The sequence below is a fragment of the Eucyclogobius newberryi genome, unplaced genomic scaffold (genome assembly GCF_026437365.1).
Source record: "Eucyclogobius newberryi isolate DKJ021-1_F unplaced genomic scaffold, fEucNew1.0.hap1 SCAF_110, whole genome shotgun sequence".
Taxonomy (NCBI): domain Eukaryota; kingdom Metazoa; phylum Chordata; class Actinopteri; order Gobiiformes; family Gobiidae; genus Eucyclogobius; species Eucyclogobius newberryi.
The window spans coordinates 155033-175000 of NW_027315736.1; the positions used below are offsets into that span (position 1 = coordinate 155033).

At 45.4% G+C, this 19968-nt stretch overlaps 1 protein-coding gene across 1 annotated transcript in view; it reads left to right on the forward strand.

Moving 5' to 3' along the window:
• Window positions 1-19968, forward strand: part of LOC140355543 (platelet-derived growth factor receptor beta-like) — a 203523-nt gene that overhangs the window by 77721 nt on the left and 105834 nt on the right. The gene's annotated exons all lie outside the window — the stretch shown is intronic.

Below are 19968 nucleotides of genomic sequence, written 5' to 3' on the forward strand. Positions count from 1 at the left end.
CCTGGTTTAGTCCTGGTTTAGACCTGATTTAGTCCTGGTTTAGACCTGGTCTAGTCCTGGTTTAGTCCTGGTTTAGACCTGGTTTAGTCCTGGTTTGGACCTGGTTTAGTCCTGGTTTAGACCTGGTTTAGTCCTGGTTTAGTCCTGGTTTAGTCCTGGTTTAGTCCTGGTTTAGTCCTGGTTTAGTCCTGGTTTAGACCTGGTTTAGTCCTGGTTTAGTCCTGGTTTAGTCCTAGTTTAGACCTGGTTTAGTCCTGGTTTAGTCCTGGTTTAGACCTGGTTTAGTCCTGGTTTAGTCCTGGTTTGGTCCTGGTTTAGTCCTGGTTTAGTCCTGGTTTAGACCTGGTTTAGTCCTGCTTTAGTCCTGGTTTAGTCCTGGTTTAGTCCTGCTTTAGTCCTGGTTTAGTCCTGGTTTAGTCCTGCTTTAGTCCTGGTTTAGTCTTGGTTTAGTCCTGCTTTAGTCCTGCTTTAGTCCTTGTTTAGTCCTGGTTTAGTCCTGCTTTATTCCTGGTTTAGTCCTGGTTTAGACCTGGTTTAGGCCTGGTTTAGACCTGGTTTAGTCCTGCTTTAGTCCTGGTTTAGTCCTGGTTTAGTCCTGCTTTAGTCCTGGTTTAGTCTTGGTTTATTCCTGCTTTAGTCCTGGTTTAGTCCTGCTTTAGTCCTGCTTTAGTCCTTGTTTAGTCCTGGTTTAGTCCTGCTTTATTCCTGGTTTAGTCCTGGTTTAGACCTGGTTTAGACCTGGTTTAGTCCTGGTTTAGTCCTGGTTTAGTCCTGCTTTAGGCCTGGTTTAGACCTGGTTTAGACCTGGTTTAGTCCTGGTTTAGTCCTGGTTTAGTCCTGGTTTAGTCCTGGTTTAGTCCTGCTTTAGTCCTGGTTTAGTCCTGGTTTAGTCCTGGTTTAGTCCTGCTTTAGTCCTGCTTTAGTCCTGGTTTAGACCTGGTTTAGTCCTTGTTTAGTCCTACTTTAGGCCTGGTTTAGACCTGCTTTAGTCCTGCTTTAGTCCTGCTTTAGTCCTGGTTTAGTCCTGGTTTAGTCCTGCTTTAGTCCTGGTTTAGTCCTGGTTTAGTCCTGCTTTAGTCCTGGTTTTGTCCTGGTTTAGTCCTGCTTTAGTCCTGGTTTAGTCCTGGTTTAGTCCTGGTTTAGTCCTGGTTTAGTCCTGGTTTTGTCCTGGTTTTGTCCTGCTTTAGTCCTGGTTTTAGTCCTGGTTTTAGTCCTGGTTTAGTCCTGGTTTAGACCTGGTTTAGTCCTGGTTTAGACCTGGTTTAGACCTGGTTTAGTCCTGTTTTAGACCTGGTTTAGTCCTGGTTTAGTCCTGGTTTAGTCCTGGTTTAGTCCTGGTTTAGACCTGCTTTAGTCCTGCTTTAGTCCTGCTTTAGTCCTGGTTTAGTCCTGCTTTAGTCCTGGTTTAGTCCTGGTTTAGTCCTGCTTTAGTCCTGGTTTAGTCCTGGTTTAGTCCTGGTTTAGTCCTGGTTTAGTCCTGGTTTTGTCCTGGTTTTGTCCTGCTTTAGTCCTGGTTTTAGTCCTGGTTTAGTCCTGGTTTAGACCTGGTTTAGTCCTGGTTTAGACCTGGTTTAGACCTGGTTTAGTCCTGTTTTAGACCTGGTTTAGTCCTGGTTTAGTCCTGGTTTAGTCCTGGTTTAGTCCTGGTTTAGACCTGGTTTAGTCCTGCTTTAGTCCTGCTTTAGTCCTGGTTTAGTCCTGGTTTAGTCCTGCTTTCGGCCTGGTTTAGTCCTGCTTTAGTCCTGGTTTTAGTCCTGGTTTAGTCCTGGTTTAGTCCTGGTTTAGTCCTGGTTTAGACCTGGTTTAGTCCTGGTTTAGACCTGATTTAGTCCTGGTTTGGACCTGGTCTAGTCCTGGTTTAGTCCTGGTTTAGTCCTGGTTTAGTCCTGGTTTAGACCTGGTTTAGTCCTGGTTTAGTCCTGGTTTAGTCCTGGTTAAGACCTGGTTTAGACCTGATTTAGTCCTGGTTTAGACCTGGTCTAGTCCTGGTTTAGTCCTGGTTTAGTCCTGGTTTAGTCCTGGTTTAGACCTGGTTTAGTCCTGGTTTAGTCCTGGTTTAGTCCTGGTTAAGACCTGGTTTAGACCTGGTTTAGACCTGGTTTAGTCCTGGTTTGGACCTGGTTTAGTCCTGGTTTAGACCTGGTTTAGTCCTGGTTTAGTCCTGGTTTAGTCCTGGTTTAGACCTGGTTTAGTCCTGGTTTAGTCCTGGTTTAGACCTGGTTTAGACCTGGTTTAGTCCTGGTTTAGACCTGATTTAGTCCTGGTTTAGACCTGGTCTAGTCCTGGTTTAGTCCTGGTTTAGACCTGGTTTAGTCCTGGTTTGGACCTGGTTTAGTCCTGGTTTAGACCTGGTTTAGTCCTGGTTTAGTCCTGGTTTAGTCCTGGTTTAGTCCTGGTTTAGACCTGGTTTAGTCCTGGTTTAGTCCTGGTTTAGTCCTAGTTTAGACCTGGTTTAGTCCTGGTTTAGTCCTGGTTTAGACCTGGTTTAGTCCTGGTTTAGTCCTGGTTTGGTCCTGGTTTAGTCCTGGTTTAGTCCTGGTTTAGACCTGGTTTAGTCCTGCTTTAGTCCTGGTTTAGTCCTGGTTTAGTCCTGGTTTAGGCCTGGTTTAGACCTGGTTTAGTCCTGCTTTAGTCCTGGTTTAGTCCTGGTTTAGTCCTGCTTTAGTCCTGGTTTAGTCTTGGTTTATTCCTGCTTTAGTCCTGGTTTAGTCCTGCTTTAGTCCTGCTTTAGTCCTTGTTTAGTCCTGGTTTAGTCCTGCTTTATTCCTGGTTTAGTCCTGGTTTAGACCTGGTTTAGACCTGGTTTAGTCCTGGTTTAGTCCTGGTTTAGTCCTGCTTTAGGCCTGGTTTAGACCTGGTTTAGACCTGGTTTAGTCCTGGTTTAGTCCTGGTTTAGTCCTGCTTTAGTCCTGGTTTAGTCCTGGTTTAGTCCTGGTTTAGTCCTGGTTTAGACCTGGTTTTGTCCTGGTTTAGTCCTGCTCTAGTCCTAGTTTAGTCCTGGTTTAGTCCTGGTTTAGTCCTGGTTTAGTCCTGGTTTAGTCCTGGTTTAGTCCTGCTTTAGTCCTGGTTTAGTCCTGGTTTAGTCCTGGTTTAGTCCTGCTTTAGTCCTGCTTTAGTCCTGGTTTAGTCCTGCTTTAGTCCTGGTTTTGTCCTGGTTTAGTCTTGCTTTAGTCCTGGTTTAGTCCTGGTTTAGTCCTGGTTTTGTCCTGGTTTAGTCCTGGTTTAGTCCTACTTTAGGCCTGGTTTAGACCTGCTTTAGTCCTGCTTTAGTCCTGGTTTAGACCTGGTTTAGTCCTGGTTTAGTCCTACTTTAGGCCTGGTTTAGACCTGCTTTAGTCCTGCTTTAGTCCTGCTTTAGTCCTGGTTTAGTCCTGGTTTAGTCCTGCTTTAGTCCTGGTTTAGTCCTGGTTTAGTCCTGCTTTAGTCCTGGTTTTGTCCTGGTTTAGTCCTGCTTTAGTCCTGGTTTAGTCCTGGTTTAGTCCTGGTTTAGTCCTGGTTTAGTCCTGGTTTTGTCCTGGTTTTGTCCTGCTTTAGTCCTGGTTTTAGTCCTGGTTTTAGTCCTGGTTTAGTCCTGGTTTAGACCTGGTTTAGTCCTGGTTTAGACCTGGTTTAGACCTGGTTTAGTCCTGTTTTAGACCTGGTTTAGTCCTGGTTTAGTCCTGGTTTAGTCCTGGTTTAGTCCTGGTTTAGACCTGGTTTAGACCTGGTTTAGTCCTGGTTTGGACCTGGTTTAGTCCTGGTTTAGACCTGGTTTAGTCCTGGTTTAGTCCTGGTTTAGTCCTGGTTTAGACCTGGTTTAGTCCTGGTTTAGTCCTGGTTTAGACCTGGTTTAGACCTGGTTTAGTCCTGGTTTAGACCTGATTTAGTCCTGGTTTAGACCTGGTCTAGTCCTGGTTTAGTCCTGGTTTAGACCTGGTTTAGTCCTGGTTTAGTCCTGGTTTAGTCCTGGTTTAGACCTGGTTTAGTCCTGGTTTAGTCCTGGTTTAGTCCTGGTTTAGTCCTGGTTTAGACCTGGTTTAGACCTGGTTTAGTCCTGGTTTGGACCTGGTTTAGTCCTGGTTTAGACCTGGTTTAGTCCTGGTTTAGTCCTGGTTTAGTCCTGCTTTAGTCCTGGTTTAGTCCTGGTTTAGTCCTGCTTTAGTCCTGGTTTAGTCTTGGTTTAGTCCTGCTTTAGTCCTGGTTTAGTCCTGCTTTACTCCTGCTTTAGTCCTGGTTTAGTCTTGGTTTAGACCTGCTTTATTCCTGGTTTAGTCCTGGTTTTGACCTGGTTTAGGCCTGGTTTAGACCTGGTTTAGTCCTGCTTTAGTCCTGGTTTAGTCCTGGTTTAGTCCTGCTTTAGTCCTGGTTTAGTCCTGGTTTAGTCCTGCTTTAGTCCTGGTTTAGTCTTGGTTTATTCCTGCTTTAGTCCTGGTTTAGTCCTGCTTTAGTCCTGCTTTAGTCCTTGTTTAGTCCTGGTTTAGTCCTGCTTTATTCCTGGTTTAGTCCTGGTTTAGACCTGGTTTAGACCTGGTTTAGTCCTGGTTTAGTCCTGGTTTAGTCCTGCTTTAGGCCTGGTTTAGACCTGGTTTAGACCTGGTTTAGTCCTGGTTTAGTCCTGGTTTAGTCCTGCTTTAGTCCTGGTTTAGACCTGGTTTAGACCTGGTTTAGTCCTGGTTTAGTCCTGGTTTAGTCCTGCTTTAGTCCTGGTTTGGACCTGGTTTAGTCTTGGTTTAGTCCTGGTTTAGTCCTGGTTTAGTCCTGGTTTAGACCTGGTCTAGTCCTGGTTTAGTCCTGGTATAGTCCTGGTTTAGACCTGGTCTAGTCCTGGTTTAGTCCTGGTTTAGTCCTGGTTTAGTCCTGGTTTAGTCCTGGTTTAGACCTGGTTTAGACCTGGTTTAGACCTGGTTTAGTCCTGGTTTGGACCTGGTTTAGTCCTGGTTTAGACCTGGTTTAGTCCTGGTTTAGTCCTGGTTTAGACCTGGTTTAGTCCTGGTTTGGACCTGGTTTAGTCCTGGTTTAGACCTGGTTTAGTCCTGGTTTAGTCCTGGTTTAGTCCTGGTTTAGACCTGGTTTAGTCCTGGTTTAGTCCTGGTTTAGACCTAGTTTAGACCTGGTTTAGTCCTGGTTTAGACCTGGTTTAGTCCTGGTTTAGACCTGGTTTAGACCTGGTTTAGTCCTGGTTTAGACCTGGTTTAGTCCTGGTTTAGTCCTGGTTTAGTCCTGGTTTAGTCCTGGTTTAGACCTGGTTTAGTCCTGGTTTAGACCTGGTTTAGACCTGGTTTAGACCTGGTTTAGTCCTGGTTTGGACCTGGTTTAGTCCTGGTTTAGACCTGGTTTAGACCTGGTTTAGACCTGGTTTAGTCCTGGTTTAGACCTGGTTTAGACCTGGTTTAGTCCTGGTTTAGACCTGGTTTAGTCCTGCTTTAGTCCTGGTTTAGTCCTGGTTTAGTCCTGGTTTAGACCTGGTTTAGACCTGGTTTAGTCCTGGTTTAGACCTGGTTTAGTCCTGGTTTAGTCCTGGTTTAGTCCTGGTTTAGTTCTGCTTTAGTCCTGGTTTAGTCTTGGTTTAGTCCTGGTTTAGTCCTGGTTTAGACCTGGTTTAGTCCTGGTTTAGACCTGGTTTAGACCTGGTTTAGACCTGGTTTAGTCCTGGTTTAGTCCTGGTTTAGTCCTGGTTTAGTTCTGCTTTAGTCCTGGTTTAGTCTTGGTTTAGTCCTGCTTTATTCCTGGTTTAGTCCTGGTTTAGACCTGGTTTAGACCTGGTTTAGTCCTGGTTTAGTCCTGGTTTAGTCCTGCTTTAGGCCTGGTTTAGACCTGGTTTAGACCTGGTTTAGACCTGGTTTAGTCCTGGTTTAGTCCTGGTTTAGTCCTGCTTTAGTCCTGCTTTAGTCCTGGTTTAGACCTGGTTTAGACCTGGTTTAGACCTGGTTTAGACCTGGTTTAGTCCGGGTTTAGTCCTGGTTTAGTCCTGCTTTAGGCCTGGTTTAGGCCTGGTTTAATCCTGGTTTAGACCTGGTTTAGTCCTGGTTTAGTCCTGGTTTAGTCGTGCTTTAGTCCTGGTTTAGGCCTGGTTTAGTCCTGGTTTAGACCTGGTTTAGTCCTGGTTTAGTCCTGGTTTAGACCTGGTTTAGTCCTGGTTTAGTCCTGGTTTAGTCGTGCTTTAGTCCTGGTTTAGACCTGGTTTAGTCCTGGTTTAGACCTGGTTTAGTCCTGGTTTAGACCTGGTTTAGACCTGGTTTAGTCCTTGTCTAGTCCTGGTTTAGACCTGGTTTAGACCTGCTTTAGTCCTGGTTTAGACCTGGTTTAGACCTGGTTTAGACCTGGTTTAGTCCTGGTTTAGACCTGGTTTAGACCTGCTTTAGGCCTGGTTTAGACCTGGTTTAGTCCTGCTTTAGTCCTGGTTTAGACCTGGTTTAGACCTGCTTTAGTCCTGGTTTAGACCTGGTTTAGTCCTGGTTTAGTCCTGCTTTAGTCCTGGTTTAGACCTGGTTTAGACCTGCTTTAGTCCTGGTTTAGACCTGGTTTAGTCCTGGTTTAGACCTGCTTTAGGCCTGGTTTAGACCTGGTTTAGTCCTGCTTTAGTCCTGCTTTAGTCTTTGTTTAGTCCTGGTTTAGTCCTGCTTTAGTCCTGGTTTAGTCCTGGTTTAGTCCTGGTTTAGACCTGGTTTAGACCTGGTTTAGTCCTGGTTTAGTCCTGCTTTTGTCCTGCTTTAGTCCTGCTTTAGTCCTGGTTTAGACCTGCTTTAGTCTTTGTTTAGTCCTGGTTTAGTCCTGCTTTAGTCCTGGTTTAGACCTGCTTTAGTCCTGGTTTAGTCCTGCTTTAGTCCTGCTTTAGTCCTGGTTTAGTCCTGCTTTAGGCCTGGTTTAGTCCTGCTTTAGTCCTGGTTTAGTCCTGGTTAAGACCTGGTTTAGACCTGATTTAGTCCTGGTTTAGTCCTGGTTTAGACCTGGTCTAGTCCTGGTTTAGTCCTGGTTTAGTCCTGGTTTAGTCCTGGTTTAGACCTGGTTTAGTCCTGGTTTAGTCCTGGTTTAGTCCTGGTTAAGACCTGGTTTAGTCCTGGTTTAGACCTGGTTTAGTCCTGGTTTGGACCTGGTTTAGTCCTGGTTTAGACCTGGTTTAGTCCTGGTTTAGTCCTGGTTTAGTCCTGGTTTAGACCTGGTTTAGTCCTGGTTTAGTCCTGGTTTAGACCTGGTTTAGACCTGGTTTAGTCCTGGTTTAGACCTGCTTTAGTCCTGCTTTAGTCCTGCTTTAGTCCTGGTTTAGTCTTGGTTTAGTCCTGCTTTAGTCCTGCTTTAGTCCTTGTTTAGTCCTGGTTTAGTCCTGCTTTATTCCTGGTTTAGTCCTGGTTTAGACCTGGTTTAGGCCTGGTTTAGACCTGGTTTAGTCCTGCTTTAGTCCTGGTTTAGTCCTGGTTTAGTCCTGCTTTAGTCCTGGTTTAGTCTTGGTTTATTCCTGCTTTAGTCCTGGTTTAGTCCTGCTTTAGTCCTGCTTTAGTCCTTGTTTAGTCCTGGTTTAGTCCTGCTTTATTCCTGGTTTAGTCCTGGTTTAGACCTGGTTTAGACCTGGTTTAGTCCTGGTTTAGTCCTGGTTTAGTCCTGCTTTAGGCCTGGTTTAGACCTGGTTTAGACCTGGTTTAGTCCTGGTTTAGTCCTGGTTTAGTCCTGGTTTAGTCCTGGTTTAGTCCTGCTTTAGTCCTGGTTTAGTCCTGGTTTAGTCCTGGTTTAGTCCTGCTTTAGTCCTGCTTTAGTCCTGGTTTAGACCTGGTTTAGTCCTTGTTTAGTCCTACTTTAGGCCTGGTTTAGACCTGCTTTAGTCCTGCTTTAGTCCTGCTTTAGTCCTGGTTTAGTCCTGGTTTAGTCCTGCTTTAGTCCTGGTTTAGTCCTGGTTTAGTCCTGCTTTAGTCCTGGTTTTGTCCTGGTTTAGTCCTGCTTTAGTCCTGGTTTAGTCCTGGTTTAGTCCTGGTTTAGTCCTGGTTTAGTCCTGGTTTTGTCCTGGTTTTGTCCTGCTTTAGTCCTGGTTTTAGTCCTGGTTTTAGTCCTGGTTTAGTCCTGGTTTAGACCTGGTTTAGTCCTGGTTTAGACCTGGTTTAGACCTGGTTTAGTCCTGTTTTAGACCTGGTTTAGTCCTGGTTTAGTCCTGGTTTAGTCCTGGTTTAGTCCTGGTTTAGACCTGCTTTAGTCCTGCTTTAGTCCTGCTTTAGTCCTGGTTTAGTCCTGCTTTAGTCCTGGTTTAGTCCTGGTTTAGTCCTGCTTTAGTCCTGGTTTAGTCCTGGTTTAGTCCTGGTTTAGTCCTGGTTTAGTCCTGGTTTTGTCCTGGTTTTGTCCTGCTTTAGTCCTGGTTTTAGTCCTGGTTTAGTCCTGGTTTAGACCTGGTTTAGTCCTGGTTTAGACCTGGTTTAGACCTGGTTTAGTCCTGTTTTAGACCTGGTTTAGTCCTGGTTTAGTCCTGGTTTAGTCCTGGTTTAGTCCTGGTTTAGACCTGGTTTAGTCCTGCTTTAGTCCTGCTTTAGTCCTGGTTTAGTCCTGGTTTAGTCCTGCTTTAGGCCTGGTTTTGTCCTGCTTTAGTCCTGGTTTTAGTCCTGGTTTAGTCCTGGTTTAGTCCTGGTTTAGTCCTGCTTTCGGCCTGGTTTAGTCCTGCTTTAGTCCTGGTTTTAGTCCTGGTTTAGTCCTGGTTTAGTCCTGGTTTAGTCCTGGTTTAGACCTGGTTTAGTCCTGGTTTAGACCTGATTTAGTCCTGGTTTGGACCTGGTCTAGTCCTGGTTTAGTCCTGGTTTAGTCCTGGTTTAGTCCTGGTTTAGACCTGGTTTAGTCCTGGTTTAGTCCTGGTTTAGTCCTGGTTAAGACCTGGTTTAGACCTGATTTAGTCCTGGTTTAGACCTGGTCTAGTCCTGGTTTAGTCCTGGTTTAGTCCTGGTTTAGTCCTGGTTTAGACCTGGTTTAGTCCTGGTTTAGTCCTGGTTTAGTCCTGGTTAAGACCTGGTTTAGACCTGGTTTAGACCTGGTTTAGTCCTGGTTTGGACCTGGTTTAGTCCTGGTTTAGACCTGGTTTAGTCCTGGTTTAGTCCTGGTTTAGTCCTGGTTTAGACCTGGTTTAGTCCTGGTTTAGTCCTGGTTTAGACCTGGTTTAGACCTGGTTTAGTCCTGGTTTAGACCTGATTTAGTCCTGGTTTAGACCTGGTCTAGTCCTGGTTTAGTCCTGGTTTAGACCTGGTTTAGTCCTGGTTTGGACCTGGTTTAGTCCTGGTTTAGACCTGGTTTAGTCCTGGTTTAGTCCTGGTTTAGTCCTGGTTTAGTCCTGGTTTAGACCTGGTTTAGTCCTGGTTTAGTCCTGGTTTAGTCCTAGTTTAGACCTGGTTTAGTCCTGGTTTAGTCCTGGTTTAGACCTGGTTTAGTCCTGGTTTAGTCCTGGTTTGGTCCTGGTTTAGTCCTGGTTTAGTCCTGGTTTAGACCTGGTTTAGTCCTGCTTTAGTCCTGGTTTAGTCCTGGTTTAGTCCTGGTTTAGGCCTGGTTTAGACCTGGTTTAGTCCTGCTTTAGTCCTGGTTTAGTCCTGGTTTAGTCCTGCTTTAGTCCTGGTTTAGTCTTGGTTTATTCCTGCTTTAGTCCTGGTTTAGTCCTGCTTTAGTCCTGCTTTAGTCCTTGTTTAGTCCTGGTTTAGTCCTGCTTTATTCCTGGTTTAGTCCTGGTTTAGACCTGGTTTAGACCTGGTTTAGTCCTGGTTTAGTCCTGGTTTAGTCCTGCTTTAGGCCTGGTTTAGACCTGGTTTAGACCTGGTTTAGTCCTGGTTTAGTCCTGGTTTAGTCCTGCTTTAGTCCTGGTTTAGTCCTGGTTTAGTCCTGGTTTAGTCCTGGTTTAGACCTGGTTTTGTCCTGGTTTAGTCCTGCTCTAGTCCTAGTTTAGTCCTGGTTTAGTCCTGGTTTAGTCCTGGTTTAGTCCTGGTTTAGTCCTGGTTTAGTCCTGCTTTAGTCCTGGTTTAGTCCTGGTTTAGTCCTGGTTTAGTCCTGGTTTTGTCCTGGTTTAGTCCTGGTTTAGACCTGGTTTAGACCTGGTTTAGTCCTGGTTTAGTCCTGGTTTAGTCCTGGTTTAGTCCTGGTTTAGTCCTGGTTTAGTCCTGGTTTAGTCCTGGTTTAGTCCTGGTTTAGTCCTGCTTTAGTCCTGGTTTAGTCCTGGTTTAGTCCTGGTTTAGTCCTGGTTTTGTCCTGGTTTAGTCCTGGTTTAGACCTGGTTTAGACCTGGTTTAGACCTGGTTTAGACCTGGTTTAGTCCTAGTTTAGTCCTGGTTTAGTCCTGGTTTAGTCCTGGTTTAGTCCTGGTTTAGTCCTGGTTTAGTCCTGCTTTAGTCCTGGTTTATACCTGGTTTAGTCCTGGTTTAGTCCTGGTTTAGTCCTGGTTTAGTCCTGGTTTAGACCTGGTTTAGACCTGGTTTAGTCCTGGTTTAGTCCTGGTTTAGTCCTGGTTTAGTCCTGCTTTAGTCCTGGTTTAGTCCTGGTTTAGTCCTGGTTTAGTCCTGGTTTAGTCCTGGTTTAGTCCTGCTTTAGTCCTGGTTTTGTCCTGGTTTAGTCTTGCTTTAGTCCTGGTTTAGTCCTGGTTTAGTCCTGGTTTTGTCCTGGTTTAGTCCTGGTTTAGTCCTACTTTAGGCCTGGTTTAGACCTGCTTTAGTCCTGCTTTAGTCCTGGTTTAGACCTGGTTTAGTCCTGGTTTAGTCCTACTTTAGGCCTGGTTTAGACCTGCTTTAGTCCTGCTTTAGTCCTGCTTTAGTCCTGGTTTAGTCCTGGTTTAGTCCTGCTTTAGTCCTGGTTTAGTCCTGGTTTAGTCCTGCTTTAGTCCTGGTTTTGTCCTGGTTTAGTCCTGCTTTAGTCCTGGTTTAGTCCTGGTTTAGTCCTGGTTTAGTCCTGGTTTAGTCCTGGTTTTGTCCTGGTTTTGTCCTGCTTTAGTCCTGGTTTTAGTCCTGGTTTTAGTCCTGGTTTAGTCCTGGTTTAGACCTGGTTTAGTCCTGGTTTAGACCTGGTTTAGACCTGGTTTAGTCCTGTTTTAGACCTGGTTTAGTCCTGGTTTAGTCCTGGTTTAGTCCTGGTTTAGTCCTGGTTTAGACCTGGTTTAGACCTGGTTTAGTCCTGGTTTGGACCTGGTTTAGTCCTGGTTTAGACCTGGTTTAGTCCTGGTTTAGTCCTGGTTTAGTCCTGGTTTAGACCTGGTTTAGTCCTGGTTTAGTCCTGGTTTAGACCTGGTTTAGACCTGGTTTAGTCCTGGTTTAGACCTGATTTAGTCCTGGTTTAGACCTGGTCTAGTCCTGGTTTAGTCCTGGTTTAGACCTGGTTTAGTCCTGGTTTAGTCCTGGTTTAGTCCTGGTTTAGACCTGGTTTAGTCCTGGTTTAGTCCTGGTTTAGTCCTGGTTTAGTCCTGGTTTAGACCTGGTTTAGACCTGGTTTAGTCCTGGTTTGGACCTGGTTTAGTCCTGGTTTAGACCTGGTTTAGTCCTGGTTTAGTCCTGGTTTAGTCCTGCTTTAGTCCTGGTTTAGTCCTGGTTTAGTCCTGCTTTAGTCCTGGTTTAGTCTTGGTTTAGTCCTGCTTTAGTCCTGGTTTAGTCCTGCTTTACTCCTGCTTTAGTCCTGGTTTAGTCTTGGTTTAGACCTGCTTTATTCCTGGTTTAGTCCTGGTTTTGACCTGGTTTAGGCCTGGTTTAGACCTGGTTTAGTCCTGCTTTAGTCCTGGTTTAGTCCTGGTTTAGTCCTGCTTTAGTCCTGGTTTAGTCCTGGTTTAGTCCTGCTTTAGTCCTGGTTTAGTCTTGGTTTATTCCTGCTTTAGTCCTGGTTTAGTCCTGCTTTAGTCCTGCTTTAGTCCTTGTTTAGTCCTGGTTTAGTCCTGCTTTATTCCTGGTTTAGTCCTGGTTTAGACCTGGTTTAGACCTGGTTTAGTCCTGGTTTAGTCCTGGTTTAGTCCTGCTTTAGGCCTGGTTTAGACCTGGTTTAGACCTGGTTTAGTCCTGGTTTAGTCCTGGTTTAGTCCTGCTTTAGTCCTGGTTTAGACCTGGTTTAGACCTGGTTTAGTCCTGGTTTAGTCCTGGTTTAGTCCTGCTTTAGTCCTGGTTTGGACCTGGTTTAGTCTTGGTTTAGTCCTGGTTTAGTCCTGGTTTAGTCCTGGTTTAGACCTGGTCTAGTCCTGGTTTAGTCCTGGTATAGTCCTGGTTTAGACCTGGTCTAGTCCTGGTTTAGTCCTGGTTTAGTCCTGGTTTAGTCCTGGTTTAGTCCTGGTTTAGACCTGGTTTAGACCTGGTTTAGACCTGGTTTAGTCCTGGTTTGGACCTGGTTTAGTCCTGGTTTAGACCTGGTTTAGTCCTGGTTTAGTCCTGGTTTAGACCTGGTTTAGTCCTGGTTTGGACCTGGTTTAGTCCTGGTTTAGACCTGGTTTAGTCCTGGTTTAGTCCTGGTTTAGTCCTGGTTTAGACCTGGTTTAGTCCTGGTTTAGTCCTGGTTTAGACCTAGTTTAGACCTGGTTTAGTCCTGGTTTAGACCTGGTTTAGTCCTGGTTTAGACCTGGTTTAGACCTGGTTTAGTCCTGGTTTAGACCTGGTTTAGTCCTGGTTTAGTCCTGGTTTAGTCCTGGTTTAGTCCTGGTTTAGACCTGGTTTAGTCCTGGTTTAGACCTGGTTTAGACCTGGTTTAGACCTGGTTTAGTCCTGGTTTGGACCTGGTTTAGTCCTGGTTTAGACCTGGTTTAGACCTGGTTTAGACCTGGTTTAGTCCTGGTTTAGACCTGGTTTAGACCTGGTTTAGTCCTGGTTTAGACCTGGTTTAGTCCTGCTTTAGTCCTGGTTTAGTCCTGGTTTAGTCCTGGTTTAGACCTGGTTTAGACCTGGTTTAGTCCTGGTTTAGACCTGGTTTAGTCCTGGTTTAGTCCTGGTTTAGTCCTGGTTTAGTTCTGCTTTAGTCCTGGTTTAGTCTTGGTTTAGTCCTGGTTTAGTCCTGGTTTAGACCTGGTTTAGTCCTGGTTTAGACCTGGTTTAGACCTGGTTTAGACCTGGTTTAGTCCTGGTTTAGTCCTGGTTTAGTCCTGGTTTAGTTCTGCTTTAGTCCTGGTTTAGTCTTGGTTTAGTCCTGCTTTAGTCCTGCTTTAGTCCTTGTTTAGTCCTGGTTTAGTCCTGCTTTATTCCTGGTTTAGTCCTGGTTTAGACCTGGTTTAGACCTGGTTTAGTCCTGGTTTAGTCCTGGTTTAGTCCTGCTTTAGGCCTGGTTTAGACCTGGTTTAGACCTGGTTTAGACCTGGTTTAGTCCTGGTTTAGTCCTGGTTTAGTCCTGCTTTAGTCCTGCTTTAGTCCTGGTTTAGACCTGGTTTAGACCTGGTTTAGACCTGGTTTAGACCTGGTTTAGTCCGGGTTTAGTCCTGGTTTAGTCCTGCTTTAGGCCTGGTTTAGGCCTGGTTTAATCCTGGTTTAGACCTGGTTTAGTCCTGGTTTAGTCCTGGTTTAGTCGTGCTTTAGTCCTGGTTTAGGCCTGGTTTAGTCCTGGTTTAGACCTGGTTTAGTCCTGGTTTAGTCCTGGTTTAGACCTGGTTTAGTCCTGGTTTAGTCCTGGTTTAGTCGTGCTTTAGTCCTGGTTTAGACCTGGTTTAGTCCTGGTTTAGACCTGGTTTAGTCCTGGTTTAGACCTGGTTTAGACCTGGTTTAGTCCTTGTCTAGTCCTGGTTTAGACCTGGTTTAGACCTGCTTTAGTCCTGGTTTAGACCTGGTTTAGACCTGGTTTAGACCTGGTTTAGTCCTGGTTTAGACCTGGTTTAGACCTGCTTTAGGCCTGGTTTAGACCTGGTTTAGTCCTGCTTTAGTCCTGGTTTAGACCTGGTTTAGACCTGCTTTAGTCCTGGTTTAGACCTGGTTTAGTCCTGGTTTAGTCCTGCTTTAGTCCTGGTTTAGACCTGGTTTAGACCTGCTTTAGTCCTGGTTTAGACCTGGTTTAGTCCTGGTTTAGACCTGCTTTAGGCCTGGTTTAGACCTGGTTTAGTCCTGCTTTAGTCCTGCTTTAGTCTTTGTTTAGTCCTGGTTTAGTCCTGCTTTAGTCCTGGTTTAGTCCTGGTTTAGTCCTGGTTTAGACCTGGTTTAGACCTGGTTTAGTCCTGGTTTAGTCCTGCTTTTGTCCTGCTTTAGTCCTGCTTTAGTCCTGGTTTAGACCTGCTTTAGTCTTTGTTTAGTCCTGGTTTAGTCCTGCTTTAGTCCTGGTTTAGACCTGCTTTAGTCCTGGTTTAGTCCTGGTTTAGTCCTGCTTTTGTCCTGCTTTAGTCCTGCTTTAGTCCTGGTTTAGACCTGCTTTAGTCTTTGTTTAGTCCTGGTTTAGTCCTGCTTTAGTCCTGGTTTAGACCTGCTTTAGTCCTGCTTTAGTCCTGGTTTAGTCCTGCTTTAGGCCTGGTTTAGTCCTGCTTTAGTCCTGGTTTAGTCCTGGTTAAGACCTGGTTTAGACCTGATTTAGTCCTGGTTTAGTCCTGGTTTAGACCTGGTCTAGTCCTGGTTTAGTCCTGGTTTAGTCCTGGTTTAGTCCTGGTTTAGACCTGGTTTAGTCCTGGTTTAGTCCTGGTTTAGTCCTGGTTAAGACCTGGTTTAGTCCTGGTTTAGACCTGGTTTAGTCCTGGTTTGGACCTGGTTTAGTCCTGGTTTAGACCTGGTTTAGTCCTGGTTTAGTCCTGGTTTAGTCCTGGTTTAGACCTGGTTTAGTCCTGGTTTAGTCCTGGTTTAGACCTGGTTTAGACCTGGTTTAGTCCTGGTTTAGACCTGATTTAGTCCTGGTTTAGACCTGGTCTAGTCCTGGTTTAGTCCTGGTTTAGACCTGGTTTAGTCCTGGTTTGGACCTGGTTTAGTCCTGGTTTAGACCTGGTTTAGTCCTGGTTTAGTCCTGGTTTAGTCCTGGTTTAGTCCTGGTTTAGACCTGGTTTAGTCCTGGTTTAGTCCTGGTTTAGTCCTAGTTTAGACCTGGTTTAGTCCTGGTTTAGTCCTGGTTTAGACCTGGTTTAGTCCTGGTTTAGTCCTGGTTTGGTCCTGGTTTAGTCCTGGTTTAGTCCTGGTTTAGACCTGGTTTAGTCCTGCTTTAGTCCTGGTTTAGTCCTGGTTTAGTCCTGCTTAAGTCCTGGTTTAGTCCTGGTTTAGTCCTGCTTTAGTCCTGGTTTAGTCTTGGTTTAGTCCTGCTTTAGTCCTGCTTTAGTCCTTGTTTAGTCCTGGTTTAGTCCTGCTTTATTCCTGGTTTAGTCCTGGTTTAGACCTGGTTTAGGCCTGGTTTAGACCTGGTTTAGTCCTGCTTTAGTCCTGGTTTAGTCCTGGTTTAGTCCTGCTTTAGTCCTGGTTTAGTCCTGCTTTAGTCCTGCTTTAGTCCTTGTTTAGTCCTGGTTTAGTCCTGCTTTATTCCTGGTTTAGTCCTGGTTTAGACCTGGTTTAGACCTGGTTTAGTCCTGGTTTAGTCCTGGTTTAGTCCTGCTTTAGTCCTGGTTTAGTCCTGGTTTAGTCCTGGTTTAGTCCTGGTTTAGACCTGGTTTTGTCCTGGTTTAGTCCTGCTCTAGTCCTAGTTTAGTCCTGGTTTAGTCCTGGTTTAGTCCTGGTTTAGTCCTGGTTTAGTCCTGGTTTAGTCCTGCTTTAGTCCTGGTTTAGTCCTGGTTTAGTCCTGGTTTAGTCCTGCTTTAGTCCTGCTTTAGTCCTGGTTTAGTCCTGGTTTAGTCCTGCTTTAGTCCTGGTTTTGTCCTGGTTTAGTCTTGCTTTAGTCCTGGTTTAGTCCTGGTTTAGTCCTGGTTTAGTCCTGGTTTTGTCCTGGTTTAGTCCTGGTTTAGTCCTACTTTAGGCCTGGTTTAGACCTGCTTTAGTCCTGCTTTAGTCCTGGTTTAGACCTGGTTTAGTCCTGGTTTAGTCCTACTTTAGGCCTGGTTTAGACCTGCTTTAGTCCTGCTTTAGTCCTGCTTTAGTCCTGGTTTAGTCCTGGTTTAGTCCTGCTTTAGTCCTGGTTTAGTCCTGGTTTAGTCCTGCTTTAGTCCTGGTTTTGTCCTGGTTTAGTCCTGCTTTAGTCCTGGTTTAGTCCTGGTTTAGTCCTGGTTTAGTCCTGGTTTAGTCCTGGTTTTGTCCTGGTTTTGTCCTGCTTTAGTCCTGGTTTTAGTCCTGGTTTTAGTCCTGGTTTAGTCCTGGTTTAGACCTGGTTTAGTCCTGGTTTAGACCTGGTTTAGACCTGGTTTAGTCCTGTTTTAGACCTGGTTTAGTCCTGGTTTAGTCCTGGTTTAGTCCTGGTTTAGTCCTGGTTTAGACCTGGTTTAGTCCTACTTTAGGCCTGGTTTAGACCTGCTTTAGTCCTGCTTTAGTCCTGCTTTAGTCCTGGTTTAGTCCTGGTTTAGTCCTGCTTTAGTCCTGGTTTAGTCCTGGTTTAGTCCTGGTTTAGTCCTGCTTTAGGCCTGGTTTTGTCCTGCTTTAGTCCTGGTTTAGTCCTGGTTTAGTCCTGCTTTAGGCCTGGTTTTGTCCTGCTTTAGTCCTGGTTTTAGTCCTGGTTTAGTCCTGGTTTAGTCCTGGTTTAGTCCTGCTTTCGGCCTGGTTTAGTCCTGCTTTAGTCCTGGTTTTAGTCCTGCTTTAGGCCTGGTTTAGTCCTGCTTTAGTCCTGGTTTAGTCCTGGTTTTAGTCCTGGTTTAGTCCTGGTTTAGTCCTGGTTTAGTCCTGCTTTCGGCCTGGTTTAGTCCTGCTTTAGTCCTGGTTTTAGTCCTGCTTTAGGCCTGGTTTAGTCCTGGTTTAGTCCTGGTTTAGTCCTGGTTTAGACCTGGTTTAGTCCTGGTTTAGTCCTGGTTTAGTCCTGGTTTAGTCCTGGTTTAGACCTGGTTTAGACCTGGTTTAGTCCTGGTTTGGACCTGGTTTAGTCCTGGTTTAGACCTGGTTTAGTCCTGGTTTAGTCCTGGTTTAGTCCTGGTTTAGACCTGGTTTAGTCCTGGTTTAGTCCTGGTTTAGACCTGGTTTAGACCTGGTTTAGTCCTGGTTTAGACCTGATTTAGTCCTGGTTTAGACCTGGTCTAGTCCTGGTTTAGTCCTGGTTTAGACCTGGTTTAGTCCTGGTTTAGACCTGGTTTAGTCCTGGTTTAGTCCTGGTTTAGTCCTGGTTTAGACCTGGTTTAGTCCTGGTTTAGTCCTGGTTTAGTCCTGGTTTAGACCTGGTTTAGTCCTGGTTTAGTCCTGGTTTAGTCCTGGTTTAGTCCTGGTTTAGACCTGGTTTAGACCTGGTTTAGTCCTGGTTTGGACCTGGTTTAGTCCTGGTTTAGACCTGGTTTAGTCCTGGTTTAGTCCTGGTTTAGTCCTGGTTTAGACCTGGTTTAGTCCTGGTTTAGTCCTGGTTTAGACCTGGTTTAGACCTGGTTTAGTCCTGGTTTAGACCTGATTTAGTCCTGGTTTAGACCTGGTCTAGTCCTGGTTTAGTCCTGGTTTAGACCTGGTTTAGTCCTGGTTTAGACCTGGTCTAGTCCTGGTTTAGACCTGGTTTGGACCTGGTTTAGTCCTGGTTTAGACCTGGTTTAGTCCTGGTTTAGTCCTGGTTTAGTCCTAGTTTAGACCTGGTTTAGTCCTGGTTTAGTCCTGGTTTAGACCTGGTTTAGTCCTGGTTTAGTCCTGGTTTGTCCTGGTTTAGACCTGCTTTAGTCCTGGTTTAGTCCTGGTTTAGTCCTGCTTTAGTCCTGGTTTAGTCTTGGTTTAGTCCTGCTTTAGTCCTGGTTTAGTCCTGCTTTACTCCTGCTTTAGTCCTGGTTTAGTCTTGGTTTAGTCCTGCTTTATTCCTGGTTTAGTCCTGGTTTAGACCTGGTTTAGGCCTGGTTTAGACCTGGTTTAGTCCTGCTTTAGTCCTGGTTTAGTCTTGGTTTATTCCTGCTTTAGTCCTGGTTTAGTCCTGCTTTAGTCCTGCTTTAGTCCTTGTTTAGTCCTGGTTTAGTCCTGCTTTATTCCTGGTTTAGTCCTGGTTTAGACCTGGTTTAGACCTGGTTTAGTCCTGGTTTAGTCCTGGTTTAGTCCTGCTTTAGGCCTGGTTTAGACCTGGTCTAGTCCTGGTTTAGTCCTGGTATAGTCCTGGTTTAGTCCTGGTTTAGTCCTGGTTTAGTCCTGGTTTAGTCCTGGTTTAGACCTGGTTTAGACCTGGTTTAGACCTGGTTTAGTCCTGGTTTGGACCTGGTTTAGTCCTGGTTTAGACCTGGTTTAGTCCTGGTTTAGTCCTGGTTTAGACCTGGTTTAGTCCTGGTTTGGACCTGGTTTAGTCCTGGTTTAGACCTGGTTTAGTCCTGGTTTAGTCCTGGTTTAGTCCTGGTTTAGACCTGGTTTAGTCCTGGTTTAGACCTGGTTTAGACCTGGTTTAGTCCTGGTTTAGACCTGGTTTAGTCCTGGTTTAGTCCTGGTTTAGTCCTGGTTTAGTCCTGGTTTAGACCTGGTTTAGTCCTGGTTTAGACCTGGTTTAGACCTGGTTTAGACCTGGTTTAGTCCTGGTTTGGACCTGGTTTAGTCCTGGTTTAGACCTGGTTTAGTCCTGGTTTAGACCTGGTTTGGTCCTGGTTTAGTCCTGGTTTAGTCCTGGTTTAGTCCTGGTTTAGACCTGGTTTAGACCTGGTTTAGTCCTGGTTTAGACCTGGTTTAGTCCTGGTTTAGTCCTGGTTTAGTCCTGGTTTAGTTCTGCTTTAGTCCTGGTTTAGTCTTGGTTTAGTCCTGGTTTAGACCTGGTTTAGACCTGGTTTAGACCTGGTTTAGTCCTGGTTTAGTCCTGGTTTAGTCCTGGTTTAGTTCTGCTTTAGTCCTGGTTTAGTCTTGGTTTAGTCCTGCTTTAGTCCTGCTTTATTCCTGGTTTAGTCCTGGTTTAGACCTGGTTTAGACCTGGTTTAGTCCTGGTTTAGTCCTGGTTTAGTCCTGCTTTAGGCCTGGTTTAGACCTGGTTTAGACCTGGTTTAGACCTGGTTTAGTCCTGGTTTAGTCCTGGTTTAGTCCTGCTTTAGTCCTGCTTTAGTCCTGGTTTAGACCTGGTTTAGACCTGGTTTAGACCTGGTTTAGACCTGGTTTAGTCCGGGTTTAGTCCTGGTTTAGTCCTGCTTTAGACCTGGTTTAGGCCTGGTTTAATCCTGGTTTAGACCTGGTTTAGTCCTGGTTTAGTCCTGGTTTAGTCGTGCTTTAGTCCTGGTTTAGGCCTGGTTTAGTCCTGGTTTAGACCTGGTTTAGTCCTGGTTTAGTCCTGGTTTAGACCTGGTTTAGTCCTGGTTTAGTCCTGGTTTAGTCGTGCTTTAGTCCTGGTTTAGTCCTGCTTTAGTCCTGGTTTAGACCTGGTTTAGTCCTGGTTTAGACCTGGTTTAGACCTGGTTTAGTCCTGGTCTAGTCCTGGTTTAGACCTGGTTTAGACCTGCTTTAGTCCTGGTTTAGACCTGGTTTAGACCTGGTTTAGTCCGGGTTTAGTCCTGCTTTAGGTCTGGTTTAGACCTGGTTTAGACCTGGTTTAGTCCTGGTCTAGTCCTGGTTTAGACCTGGTTTAGACCTGGTTTAGTCCTGGTCTAGTCCTGGTTTAGACCTGGTTTAGACCTGCTTTAGGCCTGGTTTAGACCTGGTTTAGTCCTGCTTTAGTCCTGGTTTAGACCTGGTTTAGACCTGCTTTAGTCCTGGTTTAGACCTGGTTTAGTCCTGGTTTAGTCCTGGTTTAGACCTGCTTTAGGCCTGGTTTAGACCTGGTTTAGTCCTGCTTTAGTCCTGGTTTAGACCTGCTTTAGACCTGGTTTAGTCCTGGTTTAGTCCTGCTTTAGTCCTGCTTTAGTCTTTGTTTAGTCCTGGTTTAGTCCTGCTTTAGTCCTGGATTAGTCCTGGTTTAGACCTGGTTTAGACCTGGTTTAGTCCGGGTTTAGTCCTGGTTTAGTCCTGGTTTAGTCCTGCTTTTGTCCTGCTTTTGTCCTGGTTTAGACCTGCTTTAGTCTTTGTTTAGTCCTGGTTTAGACCTGCTTTAGTCCTGGTTTAGACCTGCTTTAGTCCTGGTTTAGACCTGCTT